Source organism: Bubalus bubalis, chromosome 2 (assembly GCF_019923935.1).
Source record: "Bubalus bubalis isolate 160015118507 breed Murrah chromosome 2, NDDB_SH_1, whole genome shotgun sequence".
In the NCBI taxonomy this organism is placed as follows: domain Eukaryota; kingdom Metazoa; phylum Chordata; class Mammalia; order Artiodactyla; family Bovidae; genus Bubalus; species Bubalus bubalis.
This window is the reverse complement of record NC_059158.1, coordinates 2,058,395-2,070,353: the sequence shown is the minus strand read 5'-3', so window position 1 is coordinate 2,070,353 and position 11,959 is coordinate 2,058,395. Positions and strand designations below refer to the sequence as shown.

Below are 11,959 nucleotides of genomic sequence, written 5' to 3'. Positions count from 1 at the left end.
CCATGGCATTTCCTGATGTCTATCAGCCGTCTTCACCGGCAGCTGGTAACCGCGGAAAAGGCAGGGGAGTGTATTCCTGGCGGGAGGAGAAGGGGACGCAGAGGATGAGATGGCTGGATGGCATCACCGACTCGATGGACATGAGTCTGGGTGAACTCTGGGAGTTGGTGACGGACAGGGAGGCCTGGCGTGCTGCAGTCCATGGGGTCACAAAGAGTCAGACACGACTGAGCAACTGAACTGAGCTGATTCCTGTGTTGTCTGTACCCATTTTTTTGCCCCTGGCAATTGTTTATAGGGGAGAAAGCTTATTTAAAATGTATTTGGTGTAAAGGATGAAAATGAACAAGCGGGCCTCCCAGGCTCCCTGCCGCCCCACCTCCTGTCCTGGGTTTGGGCTGTGAGCCTGTGCCCTGCCCACTCTGGGGCTCCCTAGGAATTATGCAAGTCCGAGTGAGGAGGCTTCACACCCCACCCTGACCTTGGGTTCCAGAGGCCACTTGCTGAGAGGAAGGAAGACCAGCTGCTGCGGGACCTTGCCTTCTGCGCCCTCGCAGTCCTGAGTGCCCACGCCCCGCCAGCGCCAGCCTTGCCACATCCTCAGTGCTGCCCTAGGGCTGGGGCCCTTGGCGCACCCTCAGGTGGGGTCCTGAGGACCCTCTGGAATGGGGGGCTCCCCACTCTTGTCTGGAACCTCACGGACACCTCTGAGGACCATGGCTTCCCCTGGCCGTTTCACGTGGAGCTTTGGGATGATTCTACCTGTGTCTGAATGCCTCACTGATTCATTCATTCATTCACCTAGCACTCTGAACCCTTTATTCATTCAGCACATTTATGGAATCCCCAAGACTTCCCTGATGGCTTAGCGGGTAAAGAATCTGCCTGTCAGTAAAGGAAATGCGGGTTCAATCCCTGGGTCGGGAAGATCCTCTGGATGAGAAAGTAGCAACCCACTCCAGTATTCTTGCCTGGGAAACCCCATGGACAGAGGAGCCTGGTGGGCTATAGTCCACGGGGCCGCAGAGAGTCAGACATGACTGAGCACACACACGCACACACACACACATCACACACCAAGGTGCCCCTCTGTGTTTTGTTCTCTGCCCTCCGTAGATACTGCTCCAACGCCAAGGGTTAGACGTTAGGAAGAAGATGGGACATAGAAAAATATAAAACAACACATTTCCTCAAAGAGGCCAGAGAAGGGTTGTACTGTAAAAATCTGTATACACCCTGTAGAGAGAATGAGGAGCATTCTTCCTGCTCCTGCCTTTGAAAAAGGACCGCAAAGGAGTGAGGACCAAGACTCCCGGTTAGGACGAAGTCGTCCAGGCCAACCCTGTGGTCCAGGTGGTGAGGAGCAAGTTTCCCCGCGGCTGGGGAGGACACGGGTGCTCTGGAGCCCTGGGGCACCCAAAGTGGGTGTCTCCAGCAGTCTCCCGGGTCTGACAAGTGTCAGCCTCCACGGTGACAAGGGGTGCTCAGGAACCTGCCTTTTTACAACAGCTGTAAACATTTCACTTTGAAAATAAAGAAAAGGTGATTGTCACGACCCCTGAGCTCTAGTCTGGATCTGGCGCTGATACCGCAACCAGCTCCCCTGAGGCTAGCGTGCTCCCCACCCCGCAGCGGGGATGATGGTAACAGCAGCTAAGTGTGTGGGATCCCCCCATGTGCTAGTCCCAGCTTTCTGAGCTAGAAGCCACTGCTGCTCCCGTTAGACAGGAGGAGCCCAAGGCACAGAGAGGTGCGTTATCTTGCCGACGGTCCCACGGCAGGGCCAGGATTCTAACCCAGACGGGTTGTGTGCCTCTAAGAAAGAAAAAGGGCACTCAGTCGCCAGCTTCGGGCCCCTCTAAGATGCTCATAGGCCCCCGTGACCTGTGAGGTTGGGTTAATGGTAGAATAAAGCGCTACTCTGCAAGCCTGACCAAAGACTTCAGAATAGTTCTTGAGCTCACCTCCCAGATTTGCATGGAGGGACAGATTGGGTTGCAGCCATGGGAACCCTGGTGGCCGCCAGTAAGACGCGCACCTTACGAAGAGGGCGAACAGGGCACAATGAGTGTTAACGCACCTCCCATAAGCCAACTGCCTCCATAAGGCCTCTCGCAACGAGGAGGGTTCAGAGCAGTTGGTACAAAGCCTAGTTACTCTGAACTGAAACAAAATGAAGACTAAATTTTAGATCACCAAATAATGCTGACTGCTGGTAGAATTGGGGCCTGCCAGGGCAGAAGGTCATAAGCCCACCAAGTTCACGGCCACAGAGAGGAACGCAGGGCCGAGAGGGCTGTCTGTGGGCCTCTGGCAGTCTCCTGTGCCTGCAAACATTGGAGATGAAATGAGTTGCCTCTCGATGCTCCTAGCCTGTGGCCGCTCCAGAGCCAGGCTGACGTTCAGGTCATGCCGTGGGAAGAACTGATTCCTAGGCTTCAGAGTCTAACCTTTCTCAGCTGAATCCCCCGAAGACAGAGCCCCTACCTGGGTCGCCTCCAGGAACTGCCCACCGCTAAAGAAAGCAGCGTTGGCTGAGGTCACACCACGTCCTGGGGCAGCTGTGTACCACAGCTGGTCTCACCAACAGCTACCAAGGGCCGTGGGCTCCGGAGTCCCCGTGGGAACTAAGCATCCTGCAGTAACAGACACTCCTCACCACACACCGCCAGACTCTTCAGACTGTAGCTCTCTTTGTGACTCCATGGACTGTAGCCCTTGGGGCTCCTCTGTCCATGGGATTTCCCAGGCAATGGAGGGGGTTGCCATTCCCTTCTCTAGGGTATCACCCTTACCCAAGGGTCAAACGCAGGTCTCCTGCATCGCAGGCAGATTCTTTACCGTCTGAGCCACCAGGGATGCTTGTCAAGTCTGGCACTTTTCATAAAGACACAAGACAGTTTTGGCAGAAGTCAGAACTTCCATCATCCCTGTGTAACTCTGCTGGTGGCCTTCCACCGGGGACAACCTGTGGACGGCCAGTGACAGAAGCAGCCCAAACAGAGGCATCCTTGGAGGACAGCGACCTCGGACTCAGATACGCTTGCAAGACAAACCACCATGGTGTTGAGACTTTACTGCAGCCGTCCTTCAGTGAATTTCCCTGGCAAAAAAAAAATCTCCGTTTAGAATTGCCTTTGAAATTTACTTGGAATATTGGCAGTGCTATGAAACCATCATCCTTTGAATACGAATTAATTCACTGATCCGGGTCAGCTCTGCAAGTGTGGACTGCACAGCCGCACGTTCGGGGGGAACGCGGGGGCGGGGCGCGGGGGCGTGTGGGGGGCGGGGCCAGAGAGACAGCGCGGCAGCCTCTGCACCTGCTAGACCAGTGGGGACCAGACCGGTGGGTGTGGCCGGTGGGTGTGGCCGGTGGGTGTGGCTGGCAGAGGGCGTGGCCAGGAGGAGAGGGCTGGAGTTAAAAGCCACAAAGCTATTTCCTTAGAAAACGCCGTATTAAAATGAGAGACATTCAAACCACATTGTCAAACAGCCTATTCCCTGCCTGAGGGTTCCTGCTCCCCTGGCTTTGGGTGGGTGCCCACCATGTTCCCTGGGTCGGGAAGATCTCCTGGAGGAGGAAATAGCAACCTACTCCAGGATCCTTGCCTGGGGAATCCCATGGGCAGAGGAGCCTGGAGGGCTACAGTCCACAGGGTCACAGAGAGTCAGACACGACTCTCACGAGCGCACACCTGAGCACGGAGCACCGCAGACAGGCCGTGCAGCCCACGGGGGAACGTGGCGGCCCTAGACCCTTCCCGTCCCAGGAGGGCGTCTGCCGCCGAGCTGTTGGAACATGCAGTCGCTGGGCGGACGTTGGCCATGTTCGTGCCTCGGTTTCCCCGTGGCCGGGCCAAAGAGGAGGACAACCCACTTTCCGCTGTGTCATCAGGCCACGTAAGGGTACGATGGAGGGATGTCAGGTGAGGGCTCTGGGCTCAGAGGTTTGCTGTGATGAATAAATCATGGTGAGTATCGACGCCCTGACGGATGATGGCTGAGCTCCCAGCACTCACCGAACCGATTTTAAAAAAAATTCCTCCCAGCGAAGGTCATATTTATTTATTTATTTATTTAAGTGAATCTGTTTCTTTTATGTTTTTAAAAATATTGCTGCTAGAAGATTTAAAAGTACAGTTATAGCTGATTATTTTTATTGGACAGTGCTGGCCTAGATGATTCCAGTTTTTTTTTAATTTTATTTTGTATTGGGATATACCAGAGTCAGACCTGACTGAGCATGCATGCATCGCACGCATAGCCGATTATCAATGCTGTGATAGTTTCAGGTAAACAATGAAGGGACTCAGCCATGCATGTACATGTATCCATTTCCCCCCAAACTCCCTCCCAGATGGGCTGCCACGGAATATTGAACAGAGTTCCCTGTGCTGTTCTGTAGGTCAAAGGCCATATTTAGTATGAGCAAAAGATAAAACTCATAGTGAAATGGGGACACGTGAAAGCATAAACAAAACAGTTTACACAAGTAGAAAAACCCAGTGACCTCAGAGCCTGCTGTAGACGTGGCCCGAGGCAGCATGGCAGGCCCCGATGGCCAAGCAAGTGGACTGGCCCGGCTCTCTGTCTCACAAAGGCTCCTGCACATGGTGAGATCTGTAATCTCATAACTCCCGTTCTGGCCGCCAGGCGCCAACGCCATTCCCCTGCCCTCTCCCTGGAGGCAGGCAAGCTGAGACTTTCCGAGTTCCAGTCTCCTTGTTCCATGCAATATTTACATAAGAAAGGAGCAGACTGACCCTGAGTTTCCTTCCAGCTTAAGCATTCTAAAACTCCAGTCTTAAAGCTTGTAACTTTCACTCGCAATCACCTGTCAGCCTCACAGCCGGTTCTCCTTTCATTTCCATCTTACAGATGAGGAAACCATGGCACAGAGAGGTCAGGGGAGCCGAGAGGAGGCCACACAGCGTGTAAATAGCAGGAAAATTCAAACCTGTGTCTGAGTCCAGGATCTAAATTCTTGGCTATTATGCTGAATATTGGCTATGATGGTTCATCTGATCTGTCAACTTGACTGGGTCGCAAGTCGCCCCGGTATCTGGTTAAATGTTATTCTCAGTGTTTCTGTGAAGGTGTCTCCAGAAGAGGCTGGCATTTGAATCCATAAACTGAGTGGAGAAGGTAGTCCTCCCAGCGTGGGTGGGCCTCATCCAAACCTTTGGAGGCCTGAAGAGAAAAAACGGGGTGGGAGGAGGAGGAAGGGGTGTTCTCTCTCTCTCTGCCTGACTGTTGAGCTGGGACGTGCATCGTCTCCTGTCCTGGGACTTGGAAGGGGACTCACAGCACTTGTATCTCCCATTCTTAGGCCTTTGAGTTTATAGCACTTCTCCGTCTCCATCATCAGATGAGCTATTTTTTTTCATAATAAATCACTCTATAGACGATAGAACAAAAGAAGGAAGGAAAGAGAAAGAAAGGAAGGAAGAAAAGAAAGAGGGAAGGAGGGAGGGAGATAGAGAAAGAGGTATAGAGAAAATAGATACAGGTGTAGATTGTATAAAGATATAGACATAGATATAGACGTTGAAGCTGAAACTCTAATATTTTGGCCACCTGATGCGAAGAGTCAACTCATTGGAAAAGACCCTGATGCTGGGAAAGATTGAGGGCAGGAGGAGAAGGGGACGACAGAGGATGAGATGGTTGGATGGCATCACGGACTCAATGGACATGAGTTTGAGTAAACTCCGGGAGTTGGTGATGGACAGGGAGGCCTGGCGTGTTGCAGTCCGTGGGGTCGCAAGGAGTTGGACACGACTTAGCAACTGAAAACCAGCAACAACATAGACATTGACAAATAGATCTATAGATCCTATTGGTTCTGTTTCCCCAGAGACTCCTACTCCACTGCCTCTCCAGCAAAAATCATCCTTGGCGACCCTGTTCCTCTTTGCCACGTCCCTAGAATAAGGATGAGGGGATTGGAAGTCTGAGTGGCGGTGTCTTCATCCACGTACCCCATCAACATCGTTACTATTATTATCGTATTAGCTGCTATTTTATCAAACATCAGTTTAACATAAATTCACTATTAAAATGAGATGGACTTACAGAATTTCCCTTCCCAATTTTCAATACAAATAAGGAAAAAAAATTTAAACGGGCAAAAAACATAGGATTTCCCAACAGCCACCAAGGAGGAAAGAATATAACCCGAAAAAGTGCATTTAAAAACCAGAAACCAAGGGCAAGGGAAGATTCCAGGACAGAGTCCAGGGCACGGCCAGTCTTTGAGGCCCAGAAGCCACAAGGGAGGGTCCCCCCACCTGAGATGGGGGCTGTCTCTCTCCCTGACTGAGTGGGTGGAATCCCTTATGAGAAAGGGTAACGGACTGAGGAGGTGGGCGAGGGCTGCAGTCAGACTGCCACAGGGGAAGGCCCTGAATCCCGGAGCGTTTCCTGCAGGAGGCGGGTGCACCTGCTGTGAGGTGGAGCAGGTCCTGGTTCATGAAACAAAGTCCAGATTGCGTGACACGTAAACCCGATCAAGTCAAGTCCTTCCCTCTGCCGGGGCCATACTCTAAGGCACCAGGAAAACAGACTTTAAGCTGCTTGCAGAGAAAAACAACCCGGTTTCAAGGACGGAAGGAGTCATGTCAAGTTACCTCTTTCATTCAGAGCAGAGTGTTTGGAAGGAGCTCCTTAAGCAGGTGTCAGATGAAAAGAAAGGAGTGAGCAGCTAAGCAAGCATCCAGCACAGTGGGGGTGGGGGGAGGGCGCGTGGGAGGAGGGTGGGAAGGAAGCTGGGAAGTGGGATGGACTAGGGAGGAGGGAGGGGGAAGAAAGGGGGAGGGTAAGGGCAGGGGAGTGGGGAGGAGGGCCGGACCGCACCAAGAGTCCCAAGATGAGACGAAGTAACCGCTGAGAAAGGGAGCATGTGTGACCAAAGGCACAGGTAGTGAAGAGGGAGTCTGTTTAAAGATAAAGCGCAGGCCACACATCATCAGGGACCACTGTCACCAAGCAGACTGTGATTAACATAAAGCTGGACGGTGCATGACTGCACGGGTCGGCCGAGGCTGCTGTAACAAAGCACCCCAAATGGGGGGCGGCAGAGCTGAAGCCCACAGCCAAGGTGACGGCAGGGTGGGCTCCTTCTGGGGGCTCGCAGGGGGAACTGTTCCAGGCCCTCTCCCAGCTTCCAGGGTGTTCCAAGGCTTTAACCGTCCCACCTGAGTCTCAGTCTCTGTGTGTCTGTGTCAGAGTGTCCGTCTCCCTGTAAGGAGAGCAATCCCTGTCACCAGTATGGCCTCTTTCTAACCTGATCACACCTGCGAAGACCCTGTCTCAGAAGGCCTGTAGTCACAGGGCCCACGGTAGGAACATGCCTTGGGGGAAGCTCCATTCAAGCAGCAGTAGGACCCCAACAAGGTGAAGAGGAAGCAGGGAGGAAACGCAGGCGGCACGAGCACCCCGACATCCTCGTCTTCACTCGGAAGAGACAACTGATCTGTTCTCAAGTGGAGACAGGCAGTATCGATGTGGGCGTGTGTGTACGCTTACGTGCGTGTGTAAAATCCTGGCCCACTCATTTCTCTGTAGGGCTTCCCAGGTGGCCCAGTGGTAAAGAATCCGTCTGCCAATGCAGGAGACGTGTGTTCAGTGCCCGGGTGGGGAAGATGCCCTGGAGGAGGGCATGGCAACCCGCTCCAGTGTTCTTGCCTGGAGAATCCCATGCACAGAGAAGCCTGGTGGGCTACAGTCCATGGGGTCGCACAGAGTCAGACACGACTGAGTGACTAAATAACAATAACTCACTTTTCTGTAATCTCTGACACTAAGAGGAATAATCACTTTTATGGTAAAGAGACACTTGTCTCAAGAGTATAAAGTATAAAAATAAAGAGACACTTTATTTTTATCCTTCTATAAAATAAGTAAATGTTCAATGTAAAGATTCCTATTCTTTTAAAGACCCTGGTGACTACTTACAAGGTTGTTCCTTAAGCAGTTCTGATACTAACTTCCTCCCTGATGATCACCAGCAGCATCAGAAGTGCATGAATAAACCAGAGACCTGGTTATATTGAAAGTCCTGGCAGATAGCAGCATGCCCACTACAGAGCTGCTGCTTAATGTCGGCTAAATTGGATTATTTTGTTTCTAATTGCACAGGGTTGTACCAGATAACATACAACCAAGCTGGAGCTGATAAGCCCTCTGGGATCCTGCCCCACAGGAGGTGCATGGTGTCCAGTTTTCAAGGACTACATCTTTCGTTTCTCTTTCACACCCGGCAGCCTGACTCTGGGAGGTTATTTCCAGACAAAGCTGCGGGGGAGAGGGCACAGCAGTCTGCAGTTGGGCTGACCGTGTAAAGAATGGGAAGATGAGTCCCTTCTTTTTCTCTGGAGTGTATTTTACGCCCTTTGATCTAAAGTCACATTCTCCGGCTACACAGAGATCCCATCCTTGGACCACAGAATCCGCCGGTGGAAAGCCTGGGGTGACGCCGCCAGCTCTTGGGGCCCAGCCCCATTCCTGCACTCGTGTTGTTACACTTGGGGCCCAGCCCTGTTCCTGCACATGCATTGTTGTTCTTGGGGCCCAGCTCCTTCCCTGCACACGAGTTGTACTCTTGGGGCCCAGCCCCATTTCTGCACACGCGGCTTTGCCCTTGGGGCCCACCCCTTCCCTGCACACGAGTCGTTGCTCTGACAGACGCAGCTGCTCAGCAGTGAGCGGATGCTGGTGCAGACAGATGCTGCGGGGCGTGCAGGACGTCCACACTCCATCACCCACAGAGAGTCTGACGTCCCCCGCCCCCCGGCATGGCCCCCTCCAACCTGTTGGGAGGCCGCACAGAGGACTCAGGTTTAGCCCAGACCTGGCCTCTGCCTTCACTAACAGGCCCTTGGGGAGGCAGCAGGGGCTGCATCCATCCAGCCGGAGTGGCTCCCTCCCTCCCTCCGTGTGGTCGGCATTCCGCTCAGTCCAGACCTGGGGTCTCGCAGGGGCCCCCACTGTCCAGTCCTGTCCTGACCCATCATGGAGCCGGTCAGGGGCAGAAGCCACCCGTGGGGACGTCCGGCTCTGGGACCTTGGCTCTGGCTGCCCAGCTGGGCTGCTCTTTAATCTGGGCTGCCAAGAGCTAGGGATAATGACCTCGTGGAACTCGGGTCTAGTCCTGGCACCAGCAGGAACCCAGATGGGCCCCATTCCCAACTGCTCATGGTCTCTGTCAGACACACACACACACACACACACACACAGCACAGATGCACGCACACACTCCAGTTGCCTTCTGAGCACAGCACCAGAGCAGTCAGCAACGCTGGACCCCACTCACCAGGACTCTGGCCCAGATGGGGCCCCCGCCCCCTACTCGGGCCCACACCCTGTGCACATGGCCTCCCCCACCTCCCCCCGCAACCTCCCTCCTGTTCCTTCCGGCTCCCACCTCAGCGCCTCTGGGACCGACTGAAGAACAGCATCCGTTTTCTGAGCCCCATTTCCTTCTGTCCCTGACCCGAGCCTTCCTCTGCGCCCACAGGATGTATTTCTGTGTCCTTCCCAGAGCAGCGCTGTCTGTGTACAAACTCCCCAGAACCCCTGGCGGGGTTCTGGAGGCTGGGTTCTCGACCACCGAGGACTCCAGCTCCCTGAAGCCCTGGGCCGTGCTCTGTGAGGCCAGGAGTTATCCAGTCCCCAAGGCTGCTGCTGTTTCTCCCAGTTTTACTGTGGCCAGAGGCTGGTGGCCGGCGGGCACCTCACGAGCCCCAGCCAAGCAGCACCCACTGTTGTGGGGATGCCGTGGGGAGGAATCTGAGGACCACGTTCCAGGAGCCGCGCCAGCATCCAGCTGTAAGAACAGTACCAAGAATTCCCACATATTCTTTACCCAGTTCTCCATTGTTAACAATGACCACATTTACTTTACAACTCCTCCTGACAGTTATATGCATACCTATTTTTTGTGTGTGTGAACAATTTTAGAGTCAGTAGCAGGACGTTCTTTTCCCCTAAATGTTCCATCGTGCGTTTTACAAGAACAGGAGAGTTCCCTGACACACCGACAGTACGATGATGAGGTCAGATGATTTGACCTTGAAGAATACTGTGATCTAACCCACCGTGCGGACTCCGCCCTCAGTGGTCCCCTTTCCCGGACCCACACAGGGCGGCGCGGTGCCGTGGGTTAAAGGTCCTTGTCGTCTCTCTTCAGCTGGAGAAGGTGGCCATCCCTTCTTTGTCCGTAAGGACACTGAGCATCTTCAGTGCTATTGACGGAGAGTTGACGACCCTGGCATTGGTGAAGAGGACAGGCCCCTCTCTTGGGGATGCTCTCAGTTTGACTTTGCAGGCATGCCCTCTCACGGGATGAGATGTGGGATTTGCATTTTGGCGGGAGCAGCGCCTGAGAGATGTGGTCTCTGTGCATCCCCTAGGCTGTCGGTCTGCCTCATCACTGCCAGCAAAGGCTTTCCTCACCTGGCCACGTAGCGTCTGCCAGGTGTCTTTCTTTGCTTGTTTGTTCTCAGTGACAAAACCCAGGAACAAACTTGCTTCTTTAAAAATCTTTTTTTTTTTTTTTTCGGCCACACCGCATGGCTTGTGGGTTCTTGGTTCCCTGACCAGGCAGGGAACCCGTGCCCTTGGCGGTGAAAACACAGAGCCCCAGCCCCCAGACTGCCAGGGAAGCCCCAGATCGCTACGTGCTAAAGATGTGAGTCATCTATTAATAAGTGCATAGGTTTAATATAATCTCCCCAAATGACCTAAAGAGTTTCCTTCCTTCACAAACAGACAAGCAGATTCACTCAAAATAAACAAGTAAGCACAGTCCAGCAAGACTCTAAAGCAGGAGAGACAAACACAGAGGCATTTGTCTCCCCGGTCTTAAAACCTTCACAAGGCCTCGGTGATTAATACAGAATATGAATAGACACACGGCCCACTGGAACAGCAGAGAAAGTCCAGAAATAGCCCCGCGTGCCCATGGGACATTAATATATGACAAATGGGGGCAAAAGGGGATTTTGTGGCAAACAGCATAGGGAACAGTGGCTAGTTGTTGGGGGAAGGGAAGTGGTGACCACCCAGAGTCCATCCAGAGAGACCCCATGGCAAAGTTGTCAATGTGAAAATAAGCCCCGGCAAGTGCTGCCAGAGGGTCTGTAAGCGGGCCTGATCTATGCCCCCCGCGTCCACCACACAGAGTTCAGGCCCCTTGCTGCCTCATTCTGGGCCCTGGGCTGCTGCCCACGGGGACACTACCCGAGGCAGGCTTCTCCCAGCATGGAGCTACGGCCAGACAGGGGGTTGTGAGGAAAGTGAGGGTGGGGTGCTTGCTCCTGGTCCCCCCAGATGGGGGCCCCTCTCGGGCAGCCTGGTCTACAAGGCTCCCTCCCTCCAGGCTGCATGACTCCTCCCTCCCTGGGGGCCCAGGGTGATGGCCTCTCTGCTGCTGTGGGGTCCCCGTTCTCACCCTGCCCTTGGGCCCCCCCAAAACTTGCCCAAGCCCTTGTCATTAGTCCCTTGGTATGTAACCCCTCCTTGAGTCACCAGACTTTGGGTGTCCCCTGTAATTCCTGTTGGGACTCTGAATAGAATAACCTTGGAATTGACGGACATATGGAACTATGTCTCAAAATCCAGCAGCCAAAACACAGAGATGAATAATTGCAAGCATAGGGGCTCCTGGGTGGCCCGGTGGTTAAGGCTTTGCCTTCTAATGCTGAAGGTGCCTGTTCCATCCCCAGTCGGGGAGCTAAGACCCCATGATCCTCTCAGCCAAAGAGCCAAGAAACAGAAGCAATATTGTAACAGATTCAATAGGGACTTTGAAAATGGCCCACAGTTTTAAAAACCTGCAAATGTGAGCAACAGCCACTTCCATACAGAAAACCAAACCAAAGCAGAACACAGAAGGGAAAGCGCAGAGGGCAAGACCTGGGGAAAATAATGGCACCTCACGACACAGAGAAGTGTT

At 53.4% G+C, this 11,959-nt stretch overlaps 1 long non-coding RNA gene across 1 annotated transcript; it reads right to left on the bottom strand.

Moving 5' to 3' along the window:
* Positions 1-1,462: 1,462 nt before the first annotated feature.
* On the bottom strand, positions 1,463-6,723 carry LOC123328678. Its single transcript, XR_006543681.1, has 2 exons — positions 6,633-6,723; positions 1,463-3,103 (listed from the first exon to the last, which is right to left on the bottom strand). It is a non-coding gene; the product is annotated as an uncharacterized LOC123328678 (long non-coding RNA).
* Between the last annotated feature and the right edge of the window lie 5,236 nt (positions 6,724-11,959).